This window comes from Pseudorca crassidens, chromosome 10, assembly GCF_039906515.1.
Source record: "Pseudorca crassidens isolate mPseCra1 chromosome 10, mPseCra1.hap1, whole genome shotgun sequence".
Lineage (NCBI taxonomy): Eukaryota > Metazoa > Chordata > Mammalia > Artiodactyla > Delphinidae > Pseudorca > Pseudorca crassidens.
This window is the reverse complement of record NC_090305.1, coordinates 87,522,800-87,549,487: the sequence shown is the minus strand read 5'-3', so window position 1 is coordinate 87,549,487 and position 26,688 is coordinate 87,522,800. Positions and strand designations below refer to the sequence as shown.

General features: G+C 37.1%; 1 long non-coding RNA gene across 1 annotated transcript in view; it reads right to left on the bottom strand.

Moving 5' to 3' along the window:
* Positions 1–26,688, bottom strand: part of LOC137233134 (uncharacterized) — a 515,352-nt gene that overhangs the window by 309,179 nt on the left and 179,485 nt on the right. Inside the window, exon 3 of the long non-coding RNA XR_010947312.1 lies at positions 24,470–24,589. This is a non-coding gene — a long non-coding RNA (uncharacterized lncRNA). The remainder of the gene's footprint in view (positions 1–24,469; positions 24,590–26,688) is intronic.

The following is a 26,688-nucleotide window of genomic DNA, read 5'->3' as shown; positions in this document are numbered from 1 at the left end:
CTGAACTAATGACACAGAATATGGCGATACGTGAAGTTATATTTGTGAATGGTGTTGGAGAGCTCTAATTGGTTTTGGTGTGAATGTTCTTTGCTGTTGGACCACTTAGAGGGTTGCAGATTTATGCCTGCATTTCAAGAATTGTCCTCCTGGCTGCCATTAATTTTTGTGAGCCCTTTAGAGCCTGCCAATAAATTCTGTTTTTGCCCAAGATTTACCAGAATCAGTTTCTGTTGCTTGCAACTAAGAATCCTAACTGACACAACTGCTACGTCTCAAGTTGTATGGTGCCCAAATGACAGCATATAGAACACCTAAGTTCCACATGCTTGTAAGTTCCATATGGCTTATATGTGGTCAGATTTCAGGAGAATACATGTACCATTGGTTTAAAATTTATACTGTGCCTAAAAAAATTTCAGAATGCATAAAATTGATGATATTAATTAAAAATAAAATCCCAGAGGTTTCTTTTTCAGAAAGCTGTGTGATTTTTCTTCAATGGGAAGATCTATATAAAGGGTTTCAATTCTTAAATTTCTTGTAAGTTCATTTTTATAACATTTTCCCCTTAGATCAGCAACTCAGAAGACAGAGTTAGCTTTTTGCAATTGGCAAATATTTTGATGTAATAATGAAGGAGAAACAAAACCTTTACTTTGAATGTAGAGACACTCTAACTTGCTTGGCTTGTGGTATCCTGAAAAATACTGCCTCAAAAATATTGCCCATCCTCTGCACACCTTCCAGATACTTCCTTTTGTCATCTTATGTTTAAACTCACGAGTGTTTAAGGTTAATACTTTATGAGTCAACAGTCGGAAAAATAGCCCTCCAGCTCATCCTTTTTTTCTCTTGCTAAACACTTATTCTGGTTCAAAACTGGAGTGTCTCAGACACCATGTAAAAAAATGATACCTGTCTTTTTCTTGATGTCCTGTACTTTGTTTTAGGAAGCCAGTGAAGGGCATTAAACAGTAATCCTTGTTTACTTTCTTGTATTTTGCCTTAACTGGACCTTACTTCATGTAAAGTAGTTTATAGAGTGAAACTGATTCAACAGCAAAAAATGAGAACAAAATAAAAACACCTCTTCTGCTTGCTAATGGGATTCACTTGGGCTAGTCACTGACTTTCTCTGAGCCTCACTTGTCTCAGTTTTAAATAGAGAATTAATACCTGACCTTTCCTACATTAAAAAGTTGTTGTAAGACTCAAATGAGGTAATTATGTATGTGATAGCACTTTATAAATTAAAAAGTATTTAAAAAAATAAGGAGCTTCCCTGATGACGCAGTGGTTGAGAATCTGCCTGCCAATGCCGGGGACACGAGCCCAGGGTTCGAGCCCTGGTCTGGGAAGATCCCACATGCCATGGAGCAACTAGGCCCTTGAGCCACAGCTACCGAGCCTGCGCGTCTGCAGCTTGTGCTCTGCAACAACAGAGGGCGCGACAGTGAGAGGCCCGCGCACCGCGATGAAGAGTGGCCCCCGCTTGCTGCAACTAGAGAAAGCCCTCGCACAGAAACGAAGACCCAATACAGGCATAAATAAGTAAATAGATAGATAGATAGATAGATAAGGCTGATGTTCAAATAGGCATAGACAACACTGTGCAAGGCCACCCTTGTCTGAGCAATTTAACAATTCCCACAAAAGAGAATGCTTAAATGAAAAAATATTTACCTTTACCGAGAATAAAAGGAATGTACTTTCAAACAACAAAGAGATTACCACTTTTACTTAAAAAGAGAAATGTTTACAAGATAAGTTTACCCAGTGCCAGTAAGACTAGGCTGAAATTGGGACTCATTTAATGCACGTAAGTTGGTAACAAACAATTTGGTAACGTTTGTTGAGTCTTAAACATTTTGTACCATTTACCCACTTATTTTGTTCACCCAGAATCACTACAAATGCTTTGCAATGTGGTTATTTATAACAGCAAAAAGTGAAAACAAACTAAATGACCAACAATAGAAGAACAGTTCAGCAAATTTTATTATGTTGACACAATGGACAGCCACACAATGATGCCATTAAATTATGCTTTCAGAAATTTTCAATAAGCTAGGGGAAATAGCTCTGAAATATTTTATTGGCTGTATTATACATTATATACCTGTGTATGTGTGAGCATGTTATAAATTAAATAAAAAGGGAAGGATGTAATATTGATATATGGTATAATTTCAAAAACTTTAAATGTGTCAAAAAAAATCACACTTCAACTAGAACTAACACATAAAAATATTAACAGTTTGTCTCTGAGTGTTGGCATTATGGGAGCTTTATTGTTCTATTCCTCTTGATTTTTTAGATTTTCTATATTAAGCTTTTTTTTTTTTTTTTTTGCAATCAGAAATTTAGAATTAGTCATCAGGATCATGACATATAATCAGGGTAAGACAAGATGGCTTCATGTCTTAAATCTTTGGCTTACTTAAAAAGAACAATGATACTTTAAGGACTTTTTGAAATGTAACTGTATCCACTCAGCTTCCACACAGCTGGCTCTCTTCTTGACTGTCCCTTACTCAACACACCCAGAGAGCATACAGAATTGCCATGATTGGCACTGAGCTTTCTGACAGTCCAAAGACTCCTGCTTTCATGGAAGTCTTGGGAATTGCTGTACTTCTTTAAAAATAAGTCTGGAAAAGTTCCTAGTTTATACATCTTTGCATCTAATTTATATTTCAGAGGAGACAATCTAACTGCAAGCTACCCAGGAGGCTCTCTGCTTTCACGCCTCCCCATGGGAAGAGGTCTACCTAAGAGACATGGGTGTTGTGAAGAGATAACACCATTATAGTTCAGCCCCTGGATGCAAGGTGTCCAATTCAGTCCTACCGTATCATTCCTCAGGGGGAAAACATTCACTGGCTATCATATCTGGCATGACATCACAGGCACAGAGGAGAGGGGGAGAGGGAGAGAGGGAGGGAGGGAGGGAGGGAGGGAGGGGGGAGAGAGAGAGAGAGAGAGAGAGAGAGAGAGAGAGAGAGATGGCACAAAAAAGACTCTTTTATCTACTTGTGACATATGTAAACTAGTAGTCCAGAATAAATTCTTCATAATATTCATTGTCTGGTAGTCACACAATTCCACTGAATTCAATGCTGCGTAGTTTATTTTTCTATTTCTGGCTTGAAGCAGAATAGTAATGTCTGTGTGTCTTCCAGAAATTCAGAGATTATTTTCGAATTATGTTATTGTCTATTTTGTAGAACATACACATTCAAAAAATAGCGCTACATTAGTCATACTAAGAATCTCGCCAAGAAATCTGTTTAAGTGGTAAAATTATTATAAGAAGAAATCTATTAAGAAAATTTGCATTTCCTGCTTAGGGTTACTAATCAATATCAAATCAATATCCAGGACCATCAAACCATGGCACTGGAAAGTGGGCCACATCAACAAATGGAACACTCAATCTCTTCCTGTTCTTAAGGCTCACTTGCAGAGACATTTCCACAATGTTCTTTGCCAACTAAGTAAACGGTGGAGACAAAAAGGTGGGTTCAACTCCCAAATTCTAGAGGAATAACAATTAAAGAAGTGATCAGGTTGGACGGCAGGGACAAAGCTGGGATAACGAACGGTACAAAGGAAACATTTTCATTTTGGGTGGACAATGGCAGATCATTAGAGAAGTTTAACAATGACTTTCCAACGTGAAAGAGTTGTTGGGTCTATGATAATCAAATGAGATGCATATAATAGGAAAGAGTAATGCAAATAACTGGGGCCAATTAAATGGAGCCAGTAACTCCTTTATTGTAGCTTTTAGGACATGGGAGAATTGAAAAGTTTTGCAGTCAGATACCTAAATGTTGGCAGGAGAAAATAAAAAATGGTGGAGGTGGCAGACAGTGAGAAATTCTGTAATTTTCTAAGTGAATTTGGAATGCAACAAAAAGGCCTTTCTGTGCTGGCATAGTAAGTTTTGTTCCAAGTGTTTAAACTTGAGGTTGCAAACCTAAAATCCAGGGCGGGGTGGGGGGGGCAAGGTGGGGATGTAAACAAGAGATAGAGGCTATACGTGCGAGAATAAGGAACTGTGGGGAACATGGTGCACCAGAAGAAGGATGCATCCTCCAGCTAGAGGGCCAGTCCCTACTTGGCTGGAAATTGTCGCCATGCAAAAGCATCACCCTGACGTGATTTTTAAGAGAAGCTGAAAAGCAGGAATATACATGAATTTTAATGGTATTTAAAACAGTGGACTGTGGGCCACAGTTTTTAACTTCCAGCTTAAAGATAGAAAAGACATTTCTGAATAACATTTTAGTCATTTAAAAAAATGAGGTAACTGGTATGGAAGAGTGACCATAATATATTGTTTCATGCAAAAACAGTTGCAATTCAAAATATATCGAGTGGTTCCACCTTGTAAAAAACTGTGTATGCAATTATGGGAGATGCAGAACAAACTATTAGCACAGGTTAGGGAATGGAGAATACCTACATAGATGTATGCAGTTCGCTTTTTCCCAACATGCATCACGTGTGATTACCAAATTTCACTGATTCTAAAATATATTTTTTACATATCACAAAAATACATTTTTTCACATTTCTCAAAATTGAGATGAGTCTTATAATTACAGCTCTCAACAGTACATAAAATAATGGTGTGTTCTACCTTCAATGCATCTTAGATTCAGTAAAACATGACTGAAAAAGTTAAAAGCACAAAATTTAAAAAGATAATTCATTTAACTCTATTTCTTTTGACATCTGATGCCTGAGGAAAATAATCTGGTACTTATGTTTCTCGGAATTTAACTGATTATTGAAAAAACAATAATAATCAGATAGAAGCTGGAAAGTCAGTTACCCTCTTGGTTGACTACACATGATGCCACATTTCTGTATATTGGAATGTATATCTGACATATTTCACTTTTAATTTTAATGGCTGAGGTGTCAAGAATCAAAACCCAAACTCTTCCAGTGACCCACACAATCTCAGGAACAGATTTTGGTACATATACAAATTCTTGCTTCTGAAGAAGTTATGGCCCAAACTGTTAAAGACTCTAATTGTCAGAACCTCTCATCACCCCAGTAAGCAAAAAGATCTTTATTGCAGGTTTAAGATCAGAGGTGTTATGTGCTCCACGTGGCTAACGGCATCACGGAGCTGGGCAGTTGCACTCAGCGCCAGCCGAAGCATCCACGGGGTCTAGGGTCTGTCATACTGTGAGAAGAAATTATGAATAATTCCTAGGAAATGCTTAATGAATAATTTCTTCCCCCTCATATGTGCCATTATAGCCTAGACCCTAAAGAAATTTCTAATAAAAGTGTATTACATTCTCTTTTCTTCATTAGGAACTACAATATATATGCCATTGATGTCAGGGGAGTTCAGCATAAATTCGCAATGAGGTACATTGTGCAAGGTATCACAACAGCCAATATGAAAGTACAACACACCCAGATCTAGTGATGTGATATATTTTTTTTATGCTGTAGACCATGAAATTATAGAATCTCCCATAGTTCTGACATATTATTTCTCCTCTTAAATCATTATAATCACCAGCCCCATCTCATGCCTCAATCTCTAAATGATAATGGAAGCAGAATCACAGTATAATCAAGGAAGCTCTCAAGTTCCATTTTCAGAAAAATATGATACTCACCCTCACTAAGTAGAATTCTTCATTAATTAATTGTGTCATTGATGGCATTATGTTACCCTCCACCAAGTTTCTGAAAATCTTACTTTATGGAACCATAAAGATCAGAATCTGTGGAAAGTACTATATGAATAAATAGTCATATTATAGTCAAACAGGAACAATGGTCTGAAGAGACTCTTTAAAAATGCCTCAGTCCTCCCTGTTTTCAGGAAATGGTTCATTCTCCTGTGTCCTGAACGCATGGACTGAATTTTGGCCCCTAGACTTTTAATGAATGATGCCATGGAGAGGCTCATGGGAGGGACACGTACTGGAGACTATACAAGAGGCGGATTGTATGAACTTCACCCTCCCCATCCCCTGCATTCTCAACATGACTACCTTAGTCTAGGCTATTATCAGCTCACTCCTCAACTGTGGCTTAGGTATCAATGGAGCAAACTCATATAATGCTTCTAGATTAATTACAGAGCAATGGGATACAAAAGTGTAGAAGAGTGGTCCCTGGCCACAGCAGGTATATAATAAATATCTGTTAAATCAGTGATTTTTAGACATTGGAAATATAATACATGCTCATTTGAAAAAAGGAGAAAAAGAAGGAAGTGTAACCCTGTTGAATGTCACTCCATCCCATAATCTCTTCCTCCTTTATAGGCACTACTTCCAGTCATGTGTACAGTTGTGATTCTGTCCAGTATACACACATACATATGAATATACGCACACCTCATTCTATAACCCGTTTTCATCTTCATAACGAAGGTGACATCTTTCTAAGTATAGAGGTCTGCTTCATCACTGCAGTGGTTGTATATACTATTCTACATTCCTCATCTGATCCCCTACTGATGTTCGTAACAATTGATTCCAGTGATGCACTATTGTAAACAATGAACAACTTGTACATTACGAAATACTTGAGCTTTTGTTGGAAGATGAGTTTACCCCCACTTCTGTCCCATCTTCATCGGACCTCCTTTCCCTCCTAAGTATATAAATTCGATCCATCTTGGATGAAATTTTCTCCTGACTGCTCAAAGACACAGTCTTTCATAGCAGATAAGAGCTTTGGTTTTGGAGTTAGACACCTGTGTGGTTGAATCCCAGATGTGCAGTTTACTACCTGGCTGGCCAAACCTCCTTGAGTCTTGGTACCCCAAAGCTCATCACGTTATGGGAGGATTAGAAAATGAGACGCGTGAGAAGCATTTACTGCAGTTCCTGGCACATAGAAATTCTCTCTATTGAAGAGGTTGCTATTGCAGAAGCAGCTTCTACTACAAAATGGCTTGTTAGGGGACCGGATAATAGCATAGTAGAGCAATACCTTAGAAAAAAGTAATTTTTTCACCAAGTAGGAATTAACCCTGTCTGCCAACCACCTGTACCAAAGGACAGTACACCACCAGGTGAATTTGAGGACAGTATCCTATGCTAGGAGACTGTAATCATTATTAATACACAATGAGTACTATATATATAATTTCCCCCTATTTCTTTACTTTTATCCTAATTTACAGTCCAGGAAACTGAGGGTCAATGAGAATTTTTAAATCATATTTGTCTGACTTCTAAGCCACTGCTTTCAGTTAAAATGCTAACCTGTTTTCTATGTTATCAACTTGTAAAAAAGAACACCTTACAGGAAAATGTGAAAAAAGTGCAAATTTTATATTTATAAAAAGTAAAATGAGGGCTTCCCTGGTGGCGCAGTGGTTGAGAGTCCGCCTGCCGATGCAGGGGACACGGGTTCGTGCCCCGGTCCGGGAGGATCCCACATGCCACGGAGCGGCTAGTCCCGTGAGCCATGGCCTCTGAGCCTGCGCGTCCGGAGCCTGTGCTCCGCAACGGGAGAGGCCACAGCAGTGAGAGGCCCGCGTACCGCAAAAAAAAAAAAAAAAAAAAAAAAAAGTAAAATGATTACTGTGCTTTGTAAGAACTTTTCAGAGGTATAATTCACGCATTTGAGTACTGTGTTTTAGAATTTCCTGATGAATAGGTTAGTAACTTCATAGTAATGCTCATCCCTTAATACATATCTGTTGATAGCCTACCATGTGCCAGGTCTTGTTCTGAGCCCTGGGGATAGGGCGTAATGCTATAAATCAGGGATTATCAACCTCTGCACTATTGGCATTTAGGGCCAGAGAGTTCTTTGTTGTAAGGACTGCACTGTGCACTGTAGGATATTGAGCCGCATCCCTGGTTTCCACCTGCTAGATGCCAGCAGTCCCTTCTGCTTTTGTTGTGAGAATCAACGATGTCTCCAGACATTTACAAATGTCCCCTCAGGAGCAAAATCATCCCTGCTAAGAACCACCACTCTAAACCATATGGTCAAGCTCCACACAGGCTCAAGCAGGCTTGGTTATGATCACACTTTCCATACCTTGCTTTGATTTAAACTTCTGTATACAAATTACACACACGTTTACTTATATATATATATATATATCCTTGCATCCACCATAGCACCAAATGCAGCCTTGGCCCCTCACTGACTACGTAAATATTTGTTGACTCAAAGGGCACTGTGGTTTTGTAGTCAGTTCTCTATCAAGTGGTTCAAATCACTACTTTATTGCACAACCTGTGGTATATACATTAGACAAGATATTTACAGCCTACGATAATCTCAGAAATGAAAAACAAATTAAATTTCTTACTTTGTAAAGTTTGTGCTATATCCCACACCAGTGAATTTATTTATCGTTACACTTTAAATATTTGTATTAGAATGTGTCTGTAGAGCTCCCCTACTCAGCATTCATGCAGAAGAAACGATGAACCATTCAATAATTCAAAAAATAAAAGCTACTTTCTCAGGATAAATTTTCTTGTCCAGATGCTGGATGGCACTGATTGATGCCCGCCTGCTGTCCCTGTTTAGACAGTTCAAAATTTAAGGCCATTCTGTGGCCTCTGCCGTGTCATTCCTAGTTCTAAATTCCTGAACAGACGCCATTTCACTTACATGGTTGTGCCGTCTGTCTTCAGAAACCTCTGCTTCCCTTACTGCCCACAATTCATGGCCATCTTTCTCTTCTGACTCTGCGTAGTCAAAGGAGTAGAATGTGGCCAGGAATGGTTGCTACATCCCTGTTTAACTTAAGGCCGAATGATAAAAGCCAAGAAGGAAAAACTCCTGTTAAAGTGTGGCAAAGGAAAAGTACATTATTCATTATTGGCTAGTCGGAAAGGTCCCTTGTGGTATTTTACACAACTCCTGAGTACCCAGATTATCGCACACCCAGTGCACAGGATTCCCATTTGACATACTTGATAATAATTCCTATCTGGAAATTACACAAGAACTATAATGAGACACCATTACCCAACAGCTACTTGCCTAACTGATTGCATTAGTGAGGTGTAAATCAATAAATGGTGATTAATGAGGTTACATTTCATTTGTGTTAATTCAGTGGTGCTCAATAAAATAAACCTTGTTGCTTATACTAGTTACAATAGAAACGCAGCCGTAAAAATGTTTCTCTTTCTCGTTTTACTAACGTTCTCTTTTATGATTTGTCTAGTTGTCTGGGTTTTGCTTGCTTGTTTGTTGTTTTGTTTTGTTTTTGCCTTAGCAACCCAGAAAGGAAAAGAACAGTGATTATTAGAAGGTAGGAAAATGTGCCATACTGAGGTCACACCACGGTCCTTCACTACAGTCAAATAGGTAAAGGTATACTAACAAGAATGCCTGGCTTCCCTGAGCACCTGCTACGCGTAAGACACTGCTCAAAGAGCTTGGCGTGCCTTGTATCCTTCAATTCTCACAACAGCCATCTGAGATCATGTGAAAGGCACTCCACTGCACCAAGTCATTATAGAAAAGGAAATGAAAACCACAAGATGACACTCCAACCTGTCAGAATGGCTAACATGTTTTTTAAAAAGGCAATGCTAACCATCATTGGTGATATGGTGAATGACCAGAAGTCTCCTATGCTGTTAGTGGGAGAATCATTTGGTATAACCACAGTGGAAAGTTGTTTAGCAGATTTACTAAAGTGAAATCTGGAAAAAACCATAATTCGAAAAGATACACGCATGCCAATGTGCATTGCAGCACTACTGACAAGAGCCAAGACATGGAAGCAACCTAAATGTCCGTCGACAGAGGAATGGATAAAGAAGATGTGGTGTATATATACCATAGAATATTACTCAGCCATCAAAAAGAATGAAACAATGTCATTTGCAGCAACATGGATGGACCTAGAGATGATCATGCTAAGTGCAGTAAGTCAGACAAACATCATATGGTATCGCTTATATGTGGAATCTAACAAAATGATACAAATGAACTTATTTACAAAACAAAAACAGACTCACATACTTAGAAAACAAACTTACGGTCACCAAAGGGGAAAGGTGCAGGAGGGAGGGATAAATAGGGGTTTGGGATTAACATATACACACTACTCTATATAAAACAGATAAACAAGGACCTACTGTATAGCACAGGGAACTTTATTCAATATTCTGCAATGACCTATATGGGAAAGAATCCAAGAAAGAGTGGATATATGTATATATAAAATTGATTCACTTTACTGTACACCTGAAACTAATACAACATTAGAAATCAACTATACTCCAATAAAAATTTTAAAAAAGAAAAAATGGAATGGCAGAGACAGTTCATTCATTTCTCAAGCAACCCTTTTACAGGTTAAATTTTAATCTAGATTTGAATTGCTTTACTAATATAACACTGATTAAACATGAGAAAATCAAGAACAAAAGAAAGAATAAAATAAATCCCCAGTAATCCAAGGTATGCAAACCAAATTCATTTCTTAAGTACACTTTTACACACACATACACACAATTTCTTAAGCACTCCAGGCTTTCTAAAAATTTTAGCATGATGGATATCTTGGAGTTAATTGAAGAAATAGTTTAAAATGCATGTTGATATATGCTGGGAGCTGAAACAAATGATAGTGACACAAGTGGCTTAGAATTTCAAAGCATGTTATAAGACAATACTTCCTATGTTCTATACATACACCAGTGGAAAATACCATTCTTTTCACCCAAGGTACTACTTATGATTATTGCATGACAGCCTAGAAAGTTTAAAATTTAAAATTTTATTTAAATTTAAATTTAAAATTTTATTTAACTTTATCCTACATGATTATTCTTATAAAAACTTGTTTTACAGAATTCTGCTTTGCCGGAGTGAAGTTGCTAGCTAGTGTTGTATATGTACAAGAAATTTTAGCCTCAGTTATTAGTATATTTATTAATTGCATCTTACATTAAATGACCAGAGACTATCCTATACTTTGACAAACCATTTAGAGGAAAGCCTTGAAACAGCTGTTCATACATGGTAACATAAATAGTATGTCATATACTAAACTTTAAAACATTTGTCTCATGTTGCCTAGATTTTAAGGTTCCTGAAAATCTGGATCGTGAGAGTATGTTTCTGAGTAGGATGTAGTAGGTTACTGCAGATGGGTATTTGCACTGACAATGAGACAAAGCTGCATAAATTGCAATAGTCATGTTTTCACAGGCATCAGAAAGCAACAAAGACCAGATTGACTACAGTGTAAGTGAGAGGAGAACCAGTAGGTGGTGAGTTGATGAGTGAGATGAGTGTTGGTGTTTTTCCTGGGGGTATTTGTCATACTGGGCACAGGATGAGATCTTGGTGCAAGCAGATGGTCATTACAGAAAGAAGGAGCAAAGTTTTTAGTGGTATAGTGAAGCCAGAATAATACAGTTTGGAGACTTGAGGGCTTTCAACCAGACAGTCCAATTCTATCAATATATGAACTGATCAATCTAAGGTTGTGTGAAAGGCTAAAGAAATAGACTAAAAGATTCCAGAAGGCAGAATGAAAAATTCCACAATCTTGCAGACTTAGGAAACAAAGACCTTCTGGGGGAGAAGGCCTGAAAACAAATTGAGCAACACATGAGAAACCTTAAAGGAGGGATGAATTAGCTCCAAAGATTTGCAGTTAATGTTACTTGGGTCCGTTTACTGATTCTAGATTCATCTGAAGCTGAGGGACAAGGGGGATGAGAAACTATGATCTTTTGATATTTGTGTGGGACTGACACCTAGGGTTGGACACTTAGAGGCCTCCACTATGTGGCCTTAATACATTTACTCAATTTTGAAGCTGCATGAGGTAAACGATCAAAGAGCTAAACTGAAACTGAGGTTGGAAAAGTTACAACTCAGTCCCAATACAGCACAATCCCTGATTTCATTTAGCCAATCAGTCCTTCACACTATCAGCTTAAGCAGAGGAAAGAGGAGAATTCCTTCGTGGAAGTTAACAATGCTTGAAGTCTCTACAGTATTTTATACACAATGTCTTACATACAGTCAAAAATGCTTCAACACAAGAAGTGGAACGGCCATAATCAACAACCAAGTGCAAAACTAGACAACAGAAACAAACCCATGGATAATCCTGATGCTGATATTAGCCAACCAAGTCTTTAAAATAGCTATGATTAATGTGCTCAAAGAAACAGAGAAAAAGATGAACAAAATAAAGGATGGAGAAATACACAACACATATTTGATTTTATAAAAACCGACTCAAACGAACAGTTTAGCATTAAAAATACAACATCTCGGGCTGGTGGCGCAGTGGTTGAGAGTCCGCCTGCCGATGCAGGGGACGCGGGTTCGTGCCCCAGTCCGGGAAGATCCCACATGCCGCGGAGCGGCTGGGCCCGTGAGCCATGGCTGCTGAGCCTGCGCGTCCGGAGCCTGTGCTCCGCAACGGGAGATGCCACACCAGTGAGAGGCCCGCGTACCGCAAAAAAAAAAAAAAAAAAGTCTGAATTTAGTAACTTGGAGGAGGGGTTTAACAAAGCAGAAGATAGGATTGGTAAACTAATAACAGGTCAGTAAAAGACATTCCATCTGAAACTCAGCAAGAATAAAGGATAGAAAGAAGAAAAAAGAGCAAAAGAGACATGTAAGACACTCAAGAGTACTATCATATGTGGAACTGGTCCCAGAAGGGGAGGAAAAAGACAATGGAAAAGTTCCCAAACAAATAAAAGACTTTAACATACGTATGCAAGAAGCTTAGAGAACCCTAAACATATTTTAAAAATCCAAAAGATTGCAAGAATCAGGGAGGGCAGGATCATACTCCAGCCAGCCTTGTATCTTGTGAGATGGGGGGGTCCAAGCACAGAAAAGATGCTTAAAAAACCTTTGTTGAAGTAATTACTTCCTGCGCAGCTTCACACTACTGTCATTATTTTTTCAAATATTTCTGTAGAAACTTCACAACATGATTAAAGCTATGAATCAATTACCTTCTAGAATTGTGAATGTTCTTATGAAAAGGGACCTTAGGAATCCTCTAGTAAATAGTTTCAAATTGAACTTTGCTGATTCCCAAGGCTTTGATTTAGCTCCATTAAAGAGGGCCATAATGGGAAAGAAAGATATTGTACAGAAGAGCTCTGAGCCACCCATCCCTGCTTTATACAAAGTTTCCCTGCTTTTATCTGTTTTACTGGTTTGCACTCACATTTCATTTGAAAAAAAAATTCTTCATATAAAAAATGATTGTAGAATCATGAATCTATTGCACGCCCCCCACCCCTTTATATAACAGACAATAAAATTGAAGGCTGGAGAGACAATGTGACCTTCTCAAGGTTACATTGCTAATTAATGGCAGAACAGGGACCAGACGAAATGTCTCCTGAATTCTGTGTTCACGGCCTTTTCTAATACATCACACCTCTTCTCCTCATCCAAGAATTTATGCAAAAAAGGGTACTTTTGCAAAATAATCATTAAGACCATCGTACTTTCTACCTTGTTATTTGAATATTTGTTCTGAGCTATAAACCCATTATTTTGCTTTCATTGCAAAACAGACAATTTCATCTCATTGTTCCTTCCACTCTTTTTCTCTATTTCCATAATCTCTTTCTCTTTTTATCCTCCACGTTATCTTATACTTGCTTGAATGATGTGGCCATACCTTGTACCATATGGATATGGTTATGGCCATCTTAATTCATGGTAATACTATACTTCCTGATCTCCTTTTTAGTTTCAAGTCTAGCTCAAGACCTACTTATTCTAAACCTTTTCTGAAAGCATTATAGGGTGGTCATTTGTCACTTAAAATTTCCCCAGCATTAAACATTTATTTTTGTACTTGCCCTTGTAATTGTCTTAAAAATAACAACTATTTTCAAAAACTAATTACATAGGCACAATAAATAACTGGACAAAATTCAAAATTTACAGAAGGATACAGAGTGATAAAAAAGTTGTCATCCCATCTCTGTTCTCTACACAACAAATTCATCTCTTCAGGGATAACAAGTATTCTTGTGTGCACCTGTAGTGATAGTCTATGCATATGGAAGCACATATGTATTTTACTGGTTTTGTTTTTACAGAAATGGGAGTACACTACAACACTGATCTGCACCTTGCTGTTTTCATTTAACAATATTCTTAGACGTAACTCCATATTTGTACTCAAAGAGATGCTTCGTTTTTCTAATGGCTGCATAGTACTCCACTATATGAATGTACTGAAAAACATTTACTGCATCCTCTACACTTAGGTTGTTTCCACGATTTTCCATGATTTTTATATAGCAAGCAGTGCTGCAGTAAGTAAACTGCATTTTGCCCATATGTGAGAATGCCCTAGAAATGAAATAATGTGCATTTCTGGGATAGATATTGCTAAATTGTTTTCCAAGCAGATCATAAATTATCTTCTACTCTTACAATGCTTATAACAAGTTATACTTAAACCTTTGCTAACAAGTTCGTCATAAAACTTTAAAAAATTTTTACCAGTACGCTAAATGGCATCTCATTAACTTGCCTTTATCTCATAAATGCTCATCTACGAGCATTTCTCAAACATTTTAGTGTCAACTGTATTTCCTTTTCTTTTGTCCATTTTCCTATTATGTTGTACATTTTAAATTAATTTGTAATAATATTATACCTATTAAAATTTAGTCCTTTACTGTGATATGAGTAAGAAAAGTATTTGTCTTTTGACATTTTTATGATATTCTTCTGCTGTGTGGATTTTTTTCACGTTTATGCAACAGCTTTTATCATTTTTAAATGTGGATTCTGAGGTTTTGATCACACATAGAAAGGCCTTCCTCTCACTCATACTAAGATGCTATAAATATTTTTAAAAGACCTTGTTTTCTTTGTATGTTAATGATTTCATTTTGCAATTTTTCTTTTTTTTTTTTTCTTCTGCGGTACGCGGGCCTCTCACTGCTGTGGCTTCTCCCGTTGCGGAGCACAGGCTCCGGCCGCGCAGGCTCCACGGCATATGGGATCCTCCCGGACCGGGGCACAAACCCGCGTCCCCTGCATCGGCAGGCGGACTCTCAACCACTGCGCCACCAGGGAAGCCCTCATTTTGCAAATTTTAATCTGATCAATCTAGAATTTATTTTGCTGTAAGCTATGAGGTAGGGATACATCTTAATTTTTTTCCAGACACTATGCTGAATTTTAAGCGATTTTCTCTATTTTACCATAACTTTTCTAACAGGATGTAACTTAAGGTCAGAGACCTTTTCTTCTTATTTTTAATAACTGGCACAATACCGAGCATGAATTTATCTCCCAGTAAATTCTTATAAAACTGAAATGATAAAGGCTGCATAGTACTATAATAATAATATACATATTATACACAGTACCATAATAATCACCTTCAATAAAATATGTGGATGTTAGATCAATTTCATCTTTTATTTCTTTTTAAGCTCAAATGAATAATCTAATTGATTCAATTTCCTTTTTTCTTTCTAGCTTATACTGTTGGAATACCTATTTTCACATACAAATTGCCTTCTCAAATGTGAATAATGCACTGCTATTTGTATTTGTTATTTTCTCATCAGTGTTATATATTTTAAACACAGAACGTAAGTCACTGTCAATAGCTTGTAAAAATTAGTCAAAAACTGGAAAGTCAATATAGGACAAAGCAAATCACATAAATTCTCTCAGAAAATGTAGAAAACATTTTTTGTTTTATTTCCATGCTCTTGTTACATCCTCGGTATTCTCTCTGATATGTATACTATAAGGTGGGGTTTGGAAACCACATTAAAAAGCAAACTTTATGCGTCAGATGAATAATAAAGAAATTGTAGTTAAAAAAAAATAGGCTGTAATTAGAAAAATGGCTACAGGAGTTAAAAAAGAAATGGTAGTGACCATAAGTTACTAAAGCCCCAGACAGCAGACCCAACACCCATCAATATTTTATGTATGTTTTATTTGCCTATTTATTCCACAGTTCAATAAAAATTACACGTTACTATGGTAACATGAAAAATCACAGATACCTGCTCCACTTAGAGGTATGACTTCACACTTGCTTAATGAAACACACATATCATAGGGGCTTAAGCCTTGTATTTGGTCATAATTTTTGGAAAGTGAAATTTGTTACAGAATGATCAATTAGTTATTTTTCGTATTTGTACTGATTTAGCCAAAGTGCTAGAAATATTCCATAAAAAATAAAACATAAAAAAGCATACATCGACAACAAGGTAAGTAGAATCTCTATCTTTCTCAAAAGTCTGAAGATTTTTCTTTTTTCACACTTTTAAACACCGTCTCTGGGGCAAGGCCCACCTGTGGGTCACAAAAGATTCTCTTTAAAAGGGAAAGAGACTGATAGATTGTTTTTATTCTTACAAGGGATCAGAAGGGCAACTGTAAAAAACACAAAGCCCCACCCTTCTTGAGCAGACATATTTAAACTCTGCGGTATTTTCAGAATCCATTCCAAGGGGACTAAAAACTCCACACCAAGATTTCCTGGTACCTGCCACTGGTGCAACCAGTACCTAGTGATGTCTGCACAAGTGTCAGAGAGGTGGAGAAATCCTTCAAATCTCTTAAATGTGGAATAAAGAGGAGAATAACTTGAATTAAATTCCTGTCCCCCCTTGAAATAGACTCTGACTGTGCCTCTGTACCTGGCCCTGATTTTTGCATGAAAATATTCCTTTTGTCCCCATCTGGTGCTAGCCTTCAAAAAGGAACAGGGTTTAAAAAGCAGGAAATAATGTGAGATTTTAAGCAAACAGTTCAATATTCTTTTAGAATGCTCTCTGTATTCAAAAGCACTTTGATTTATATCTTTAGGAGTCTTTGAAACTGTACCTCTTTTAAAAGACCATCCCTGATTTTGGGTCTTTGTTCCTTTATGAGCTTTGTCCCTGATTTCTAATACAGAGACCCGAGAGGCATGTTGCTAAAGGAAGGAAAAATAATTTTTAAAAAGCCTGGCAAACTGTGTTAAATATGCTTTTGAAAATTAAGTTTAATATAAAGTTCAGTATAACCATCGCCATTGAACGTATTGTCTGTGCCAAATAACTCTTCCAATAAAAATACCCTTTGTTTTCCTGTAATATAATTAAAAGTGAGCCCAAAAGGGCAGCAATAAATCAAGGTGCACAAAAGCAGAAAAATATTATAATTAATATTTAACATAAGTTTTGATTGCTTTTAGAGTAAGTATTAAAAATATCAATTAGAATATATATTCAAAGTTTTCTTCCTTTCCCATTACACAGTGGAAGGGGCTACAAACCAAATAATACACAGTCCCTAATTAAATAAAAGACTGGAATTGAATTGAGAGTTTCTGCTGATGTCATACATAATGAGAGCACAGCTCGAGGTATGAATGAATGGCAGCCGAACCCTGAGAATGAATTACAATGTTAGCATTCAATCAGGGACTAGGTATTGTTATTTGTAATAGATGTAAAATGATTATTATTATTTTTAAATACAGACAAAGGGAAGGAAATCTGAATTCAAAAATCTGAGACTAGGAGGCAGAAAGATTAGAAAGTATGTGGTTAAAGTGAATACACTACTGGAAAATGAAATGTACAAATTTACCAGTGAATAATTGCTTTATATATTACATATGGATAAATAGCTAGGTATAACCATATCCATATCTATGTGGGCATAGATGTGTGTCGAAAGCCTCTAAATAGAATAAGACTTTCAGTTTGCAGGTACCTATTTTAAAATATTAAAAAGAAACATGATATAATGAAAGGGTAAAATGGTATATATTTAACTTATCTAAGATTGGGCATAAAATGCTAGGATTTACAGCCTCCACCAGAACATATCAAAGACTCTCTTTTAGAGTCTTATTTTCAGAGGCACATTTTAATCTCTACATATGGGGAATTAAGCATGTAAAGCCAATATGGCCAATTATTTATTGTTGAGTATCGACAACATGCTTGACTCGGCATAAGGCAGAGAAAATAACGCTAAGGGGTTTCAAACTAAAGCAGACAATGAGTTCTACCTCTTCTCTCTTTTCCCTCCTCCTACTTCTTAACTCAGATCACTATCATACAAGTGTTCAAGAACATCATTCCCTAGGGCTTCCCCGGTGGTGCAGTGGTTGAGAGTCCGCCTGCTGATGCAGGGGACACGGGTTCGTGCCCCGGTCCGGGAAGATCCCACATGCCGCGGAGCGGCTGGGCCCGTGAGCCATGGCCGCTGAGCCTGCGCGTCCGGAGCCTGTGCTCTGCAACGGGAGAGGTCACAACAGTGAGAGGCCCGCGTACCGCAAAAAGAAAGAATGTCATTCCCAGTCTTTCTACCTTTTCCTTCCCCCCAGTTTTTCTGGCCACTCCTTCTGTCTTATTGCCATGTGAATAAAATTAGACTATATACTTATACTTATGTCAGTATAAGATGCATTCCACTCTAGAATGAAAGTGTGGAAATTGTACTTAATGCACCAAGACAGACAGAAAGGCTGAACGTTTTGAGGGAAACAAGTAGGACCAGGGAGTTTTGAAAACATTTCAGAAAATTAATATGTCAAGACACAGATTGATAAAAATGAGGAAAAGTAATACAACAAAGGGATAATTCTATAGAAAAACTCCATTAGTTCTGTAGAACCAGTGTTCCCTTGTTGTAATATACATCAGTTGAAAATATTACTAGTGTAACAACTTCGCTAGCTGTGTTCGGTTATTTGTCAACGTCACCAATATGGAAAAGAGCCAGTAATAAGGAAGTAAGCAAAGGTTCCTGAGTAATCAAATGCTCTACTGTAACTGAGTAGTGAAATTCATGCCGTATGTTCTCAAACTTTAATGTGCAAGACAATCACCTTGAATAGCTGTTGAGAACAGACTCTAGACTTTAACAGTTCTCATAACTATGTGCCCTTGGATATGTTTCCTACCCTCTCCACACTTCCGTGTCTATAAAACGAGATCATAAGAGTCCCCTTCTAGCCTAAGGTTTATATTAATATATGTGGAGCTTTAGAGCAGTGTCTAGTCCATAGTAATCATTAAATAAATGTTAATTATTTATTATTATTACATGATGAAGGAAATGAAGTGGACTCCCTTTGGTTTATCTTTACTGGTTTACAAAAAAATTTATTTTGAAATAATTTCAGATTTACACAATAGCTGCAAAAAAAGCCCAAGAACTTCCCCCTCTCCTTTATGCTGCTTCTCTTAGTGGTGTCAGCTCACATAACCATAGTACAATGATCAAAATCAGGAAATTAACATAACACAATACTATTCACTAATCTAGAAATTTTATTCAAATCTTGCCAATTGTCCCACTGATGCTTTTTTTTCTCATCCAGGATCTCACACTGTATTTAGTTGTCATGTCTCCTTAATCTCTCCCAATCTGGGATAGTTCTCTAGTCTTCTCTATCTTTCATGACTTAGACATTTTGAAGAGTCTAGTGAGATTTTCTCTTTTGTTTACTTGTTTTTGAAGTATAGATGAGTGACAGTATTGCGTTAGTTTCAAGCGTACAACATAGTGATTCAGTTATTTTTTAGATTATATTCCATTATAGGTTATTATAAGATATTGAATATAATTCCCTGTGCTATACAGTAAATCTTTGCTGCTCATCTATTTTATGCATAGTAGTTTGTATCTGCTAATCTCATAATCTTAATTTGCCCCTCTCCTCCCCTTTGGTAACCATAACTTTGTTTTCTATGTCTGTGAGTCTGCTACTGTTTTGTATACAGATTCACTTGTTATTATTTTTTAGATTCCACATATAAATATAACATACAGTATTTGTCTTTCTGTTTGACTTACTTCATTAAGCATAATATTCTCTAGGTCCACCCATGTTGCTGCAAATGGTAATATATAATTCTTTTTTATGGCTGAGTAATATTCCTGTGTGTGTGTGTGTGTGTGTGTGTGTGTGTGTGTGTGTGTGATATATTCAATATATATCACATCTTCTTAACTCAATCATCTGCTGATGGGTACTTGGGTAGTTTCCATGTCTTGACTATTATAAATAATGCTGCTATAAATATTGCAGCACATGTATCTTTTCAAATTAGAATTTCCATTTTTTCCAGATATATACCCAGGAGAGAGATTGCTGGGTCATATGGTAGCTCTATTTTTAGTTTTTAAAGGAGCCTCCATACTGTTCTCCATAGTGGCTGCACCAATTCACATTCCCACCAGCAGTGTACGATGGTTCCCTTTCCTCCACACCCTCCCCAGCATTTATTATGTAGACTTTTTGATGATAGACATCCTGACGGGTGCAACGTGATACCTCACTGTGGTTTTGATTTGCATTTCTCTAATAAGTAGCGATGTTCAGTACCTTTCTGTGGGCCTGTTGGCCATCTGTATGTCTTTTTTGGAAAAATATCTATTTAGGTCTTCGCCCATTTTTTGATTGGGTTGTTTTTTCAAAATTGAGTTGTATAAGCTGTTTGTGTATTTTGGATATTAACCCTTTGTCAGTCACATTGTTTGCAAATATTTTCTCCCATTCCACAGGTTGTCTTTTCATTTTGTTGATGGCTTCCTTTGCTGTGCAAAAGCTTTTAAGTTTGATTAGGTCCCATTTGTTTATTAATGCTTTTATTTCTTTTGCCTTGGGAGACTGATCTAAGAAAATATCACTACAATTTATGTCAGAGAACACTCTGCCTATGTTCTCTTCTTTGAGTTTTATGGTGCCATGTCTTACATTTAGGTCTTTAAACCGTGGTGAGTTTGTTTCTGTATATGGTATGAGGGAGTGTCCTAATTTTGTTGATTTACACGGAGCTGTCCGGCTTTCCCAACACCACTTGCTGAAGAGACTGTCTTTTCTCCATTGTATATCCTTACATCCTTTGTCATAGATTAATTGACTGTAGGTGCGTGGGATTAGGATTTCTTTACACGAGTTTCCGATTGCTGCTGTGACGAATTACCACAAATTTAGTGGCTTAAAACAACATGAATTTATTACCTTACAGTTCTACGGGTCAAAAGCCCCAGATGAGTCCTAGAGGGCCAAATCGAGGTGTCAGCAGGGCTGTGCTCCTACTGGAGGCTCTAGAAGAGAATCTATTCCTCGTCTTTTCCAGCCTCTAGAGGCTGCCCATGTTGCTTGGCACGTGGCTGCGCATCACTCTAACTCTGCCTCTGGGATCACGTCTCCATCTCTGACTCTGACCTCCTGCCTACCTCTTATAAGACTGTGATTAAGTCAGCCCACCTGGGTGATCCAGAACACCCTTCCCATATCAAGATTCTTAACGTAAGCATATGGGCGACATCCCTTTGCCATGTAAGGTGACATATTCACAGGTTCCAGGGATAAGGATGGGGGCATTTTGGGGCACCATTATTCCATCTACCTCAGTCGCTATTCAATTTTTCTGATATCTGTTCATGTTTAAAATCAAGGTATGCATTTTTTGGCGTGACAACAGAATGGGGTGGTGTCCTCTCAGTACATTTTGCTGCTTTGCTTTTCTAAAAAAAGAGACAACTAAGAAAGATCTACAATCCCTTCATCCACCATTCTAAAACTGAAAAAGCTTTGCAAATCCATTTTTTTTCTCCTGCAAGTTTTGCATAAACTCATTTGGCAGCAAAATGTGACCCAAGTCAATAGAAGCCTATTTATAGGTTTTATTTATTCCACTTAGTGAAAGAATATTCATATATATATTTTTTGCAGAATCATTAATGTGTTTGATGGTGAGATGCTGCCCCCAGCCCTGCTTGGGGGTGGGAATGTTATATAATGTAGAGTTTTGCACTAAATTACTTTTGTGAAATCTGAAGAATTCTAAAACATATATTGCCTCAAGGGTTTCATATATAGATAATGAACCTGTATATTTTACCACAATTTAAATAAGAAGATCTCTGTTGGAAAGAAACTATATCACATACCCCTATGACTTAGAATGTTGACTTTTGTCTGCTTGAAAAAAATGCAACAAAAAGAATATACCTATGATGTTCAAATGGTAAGAACTAAGTGAACTGCTAAAACAGCTTTTGTAATTGGTATCCTCTTCACATTGAGAAACTGATTACTACCTCAAAAAAAAGGTACCAAATTCTAAGAGTTATCTTATGTTGGTCATGTTTTATTCCAAATGAAACTACCAAGTCACAAATACCTCTGCACATCTTCTCAGCTTCAGATACTATACACAAGGATATATCATATAAACCACTATTTTAGTGACGTGATGGTTTCATTTGGAAAAACAATTATGACCGCCATAATATATATTGTAGATATATGTCATAATTCAGTTTTGACAGAATTTCTAATAATTTTAAAAGTTGAATTTCTGTCCCCATTCCTCTGAATCAGCAAAGGCCAATTTAAATGAAAAGTTAAAATTAAATACTTAATATTTTTCTAAGCTTTAAAGAAAATTTGTGGAGTCAATAATTTCAATTCTGTTAATCCTAAAATGCAACTTTGAAGAAGATTAAAGGTAATTTCATAGAAATATTAAAACTCATAGGACCGTACTGAAAAAAAATTTTTTTCAGAAAATATCACTTCTATCGTATTTTACTTTCCTTCCTCGGGCCTTGAATCAGCCATATTTCCCTAAGAAGACCTACTTTCTTTTAACAGGAATAGTATTTCGGGACCATAATGCTACTCATTGTTTCTAGACCTTTCCAGTAGAGCCAGGAAATACTATATATATATTTATATACACACACACACACACACAGAGATAATGGTTAAAATAGAATGCCTTATGATTTCATACTGATATTTTCAATTCAAATTCAGGGTCACAGATTTTTCTGAACCACTGGTATATCTTACATGCTGAGCATCCTGGTTTTCAAGGACACAGGGAATGACAGAATTAGAACTATCTCACAATTACTCATTGTCTTTATCTTATATTACAAACACAACTATCTTAGAATAATTATTCACTACCATCACAGATTGCATTCCTGAAAACAGTTATGTAATTTTTTTGTAATCGCTCTCCTGTTCATCATTTCTTTTAGAACTGTACTATGCCTACATGGAAAGAGCACGTAAGCTTAGTTATATATACATCCACAAAAGTCCTCTGTTGATGTCTGGTCATTTCGGTTGTCAGAAACTCCCTCAACTCTGCACAGATTCCACCAACAGGAAGATACGGTGGCTTCTGTTGTTCTGTCCTCATCCTATTGCACTTTGGGACTCGTGGTGCTATCTTGTCACTTTACGTTATTGCCAACACTGTCTACAGGGTTCTCATATGGCTCTCGAGTGGCTCTGTTGATTCTATGCAGGGACTGAGGGGCATCTAAAATGTTCCACACGACAGTTGCCATCTTTCCAAAATTCTGTCCTGAATGTTTTTGATGCATTATTTCACTTAAGTTTCACAAGCCTAGAAATCAGTCTTTCTTTAAAAAAAGAAATCAGTTTTAATGCCTCCATTTTACAATAATAAAAACAGAAGTATCAAGAATGATAAATACTTGTCTAAGATCAAATAGCTAGTTGCTGATGGAAATTCATTTGAACTCAGGTCTATCTGACTCATGAGTCCATACTCTTTGCCCAACGCCACACAGCAATAATTTCATAGGTAGCATAAACATTTCCTCAATATCAGATAAACTAGAGCCTTGTGACTTCTAAATAAAATAAACTATCAAAGGAAAATTTCAATGCACTTCAAGTTGTAACAATCTTACCTTATACCAAAAAACACTGCATGTAGAGTCATACATGCACACCATTTTCTTTTAGTAATTTTGTATGATCACCAAAGAAATTGCGATTGGCTTATTTTTTAAAAACTCCTTCATGAATGTTCTATGTTACCAGTCAATGGACTGCTTTCAGCAAGTCTTTACTAAAGACTAAGAATACGCAACATCATTTGTGGACAGAGCACAAGACAAATGGTTGGAATTCCTAAGTTTCATTCTTGATTCTGTCATCAGCGTACTGTGTGGTCTCCTGAAAGCCCCTTCAGTCATATGATTATAGACTCCTTCAACACTGACATTAATTCACTCCTGCAAAGCTAGTCTCTGGTATCTAATGTCCTTCGACATCATCTTGAGAAAATAGTTGTAGCAAATACGATAAGAGGCACATAATGGCTTATGTATCGATGACATGAAGGAGGCATGCATAATAAGGAATGGAAAATAAATTCGAAGCAAGTAGGACAATAAGGGGATTGTTTCATGCTTTTCAAGAAGGAAAAAAGGCATTTTTATTTTCAAAAAGCCATTCATGGACAAGAGTTTCATCAATAAACTAATTTCTCTGATTGCATTGGTTGGAATCTGAGATGGATTTTTATACATGAGAAACTTCCGCGGAAAATAGCCTGTTTTCAGCTTCAAACCTGTGGCTTGGCAATAAAAGTGCCAAAGAAAACCCCAGGTTACTGAGGAGGAATCAATTTGAGACATACATACATTGGGATATTTTGCTTACTATGAGCTGGACACTGGATCACACGTTGAGGTGCTCAAAGTAAAACCGTAGGGACAGCAGAGAGTGGTGGGAATTCCTGGGCACTTTGGCTTCAAAGCCTTGAATTTTCATGCAGCTGCTCTGTGTATATGTAATGAGAATGAAAAGGTAAGCCCACGCTCTGAAATCTTTTCCTTCGCCCTCTCACTCTCAGAAACATATTCCTTGAAGTCTGTTTAGAAACAAATTTAGAATTATTGTGTAATGCTTTTATTACTAACATCTGTCTGTGCCAAGTTCTATAGATTATGGAAACAAATAAATCTCTCTGGTTCAGATTCTTTCAAAATGACTCAAAACCTTTATCACACTTGGGGATTTTCTATGTATTCACAGGGAGGAGACATGGAGAAGGAGACAGCCTTCTTAAGAGACACCTAAAGACAGGTGCAATGCTTTAGAGAAAGCAAAGGAGCCAGGAATCATTTGAACTGTGCCCTGTAACTCAGACGATCTGGTTACCTAGCCATCCTTAACTATCCTTCATTGTGAGCTGACATTTTAGAGGGAATTTCACCTAATAGAATGGAAGTTTCAAAGTGTTTTTATTTTAAATATGGGAGAGGGAAAAAAAACAGTAATAGAATCACTTCACTTCATGAACAGGGCAAACCATGTTAATTCATTATAATCTGAGGCTAATTATGTGTGGATGACACTGAAGAGTAGTAATTATTTTAGATCCCAATCACAGTGTCTTGAAGCTATAAGACAAGCAGGGAGGAATATAACGTATACTAAGACTTCTAAATGATTCACTCACACAGTTTAGAGCCTCTATGAGGCCACTTTTCAGGATCTGAAAGTATAGATGCTCTTGGGTTGAAGTGTGGTGGGGACGCATGGGGGGATAAGACATTCTCCTAACCCCTCCCCACCCCTCAAAATCTGTCCCATCCTTTTGCACCCTGGCATTTCTTCTGTTCATTTCACTCCTTAATCTCACTTTGAAAACACTTACATCTTAACCATTTAATGGTGGAAGTTTAACATTTTCAGGGCAATGTTACAAATAAATTCCAACTTCAGCCATGTAACTGCATTAAACCCAGAACCAACAAGTTATATGGAAGAGAACAAGCAGAACCCAAGAGTATAAGATATAAGTTTTGATGCAAATGGGAGCTTGGGTAGAGTTCTGAACATGGAATCTGCTTCTAAAGCAGCTAAAACTGTAATGTGAAGTTCCCTGGAGCCACATAATCGACAGGATGAAAGATGATGACGGTGATGATGGTGAAAGATAACACAAGAGAGGGAGAGTGATCTGTTTCCTAGATCTGTTCGTTGTTTGTAAAATCTGGTGTCCTCCACTAAAATTCTGGTATAAAATATTTCTATGGTAGATAGACATCACTGTTTTTATTGTAAAGTGGCCTTCTTTCCACTGGGACACTGCCCCTTATCCACAATGCTCTGTTATCGTGGGACTATCAGTTATAGAACGCAGTACACGTGGAGTTGAGCACATGACCCAAGAGCGATCAATTATACGACATCTCATCTTTTTGGCCACAGTGATTGATCTCAGGGCTGCCACAAGACTTAGGCAGATAGAGCTCCTTTACAGATTTAATATATGAATACTAGGAAAGACAAGTTCCTCTTCTTTCTGGATAACAAGCTATACAGAACTACTTGTTGAAGCTAGCAGCAACCTTCTTCCATGTGAGAGGATGTGGACCATCTACATCTACATCTAGCAAAAAAGAAGAAAGCAAACATGCGAAAAGAATTTAGCTGTGCCAAAAGTTGGTGAGAGGGCCCTGACACCATCTTTGAGCCTCTGAATCCAGCACCTCCTGAAGCCAGCTCAACATTTAACTCCTCAGTTGCATGAGGCAATCAATTTCTTCTCCAATTACTTTAGGTTTTTTTAAGATGGCTAGTTTGAGATTGCCTTTTTTTACATAAAACTAGAAGAGTTTTAACTAATAAGACATGGAAGGGAAAAACTATTTTTTTTTCCAATTGCATAGTTAAAAACCCCAAAGATAATAAAAATAATCAATGATAGTGGGTAAATTAATTTCGTATCTACTTGACTCATGTGACTATTTACCAATAACTGAAACATAAGTAGCAAATTTGCTTAATGAAACTATACGGACTGGAAAGTAATTCAACAATAACAAAAATATATATCACTAAAATATTTACATGTATTCATTCACCTGGAG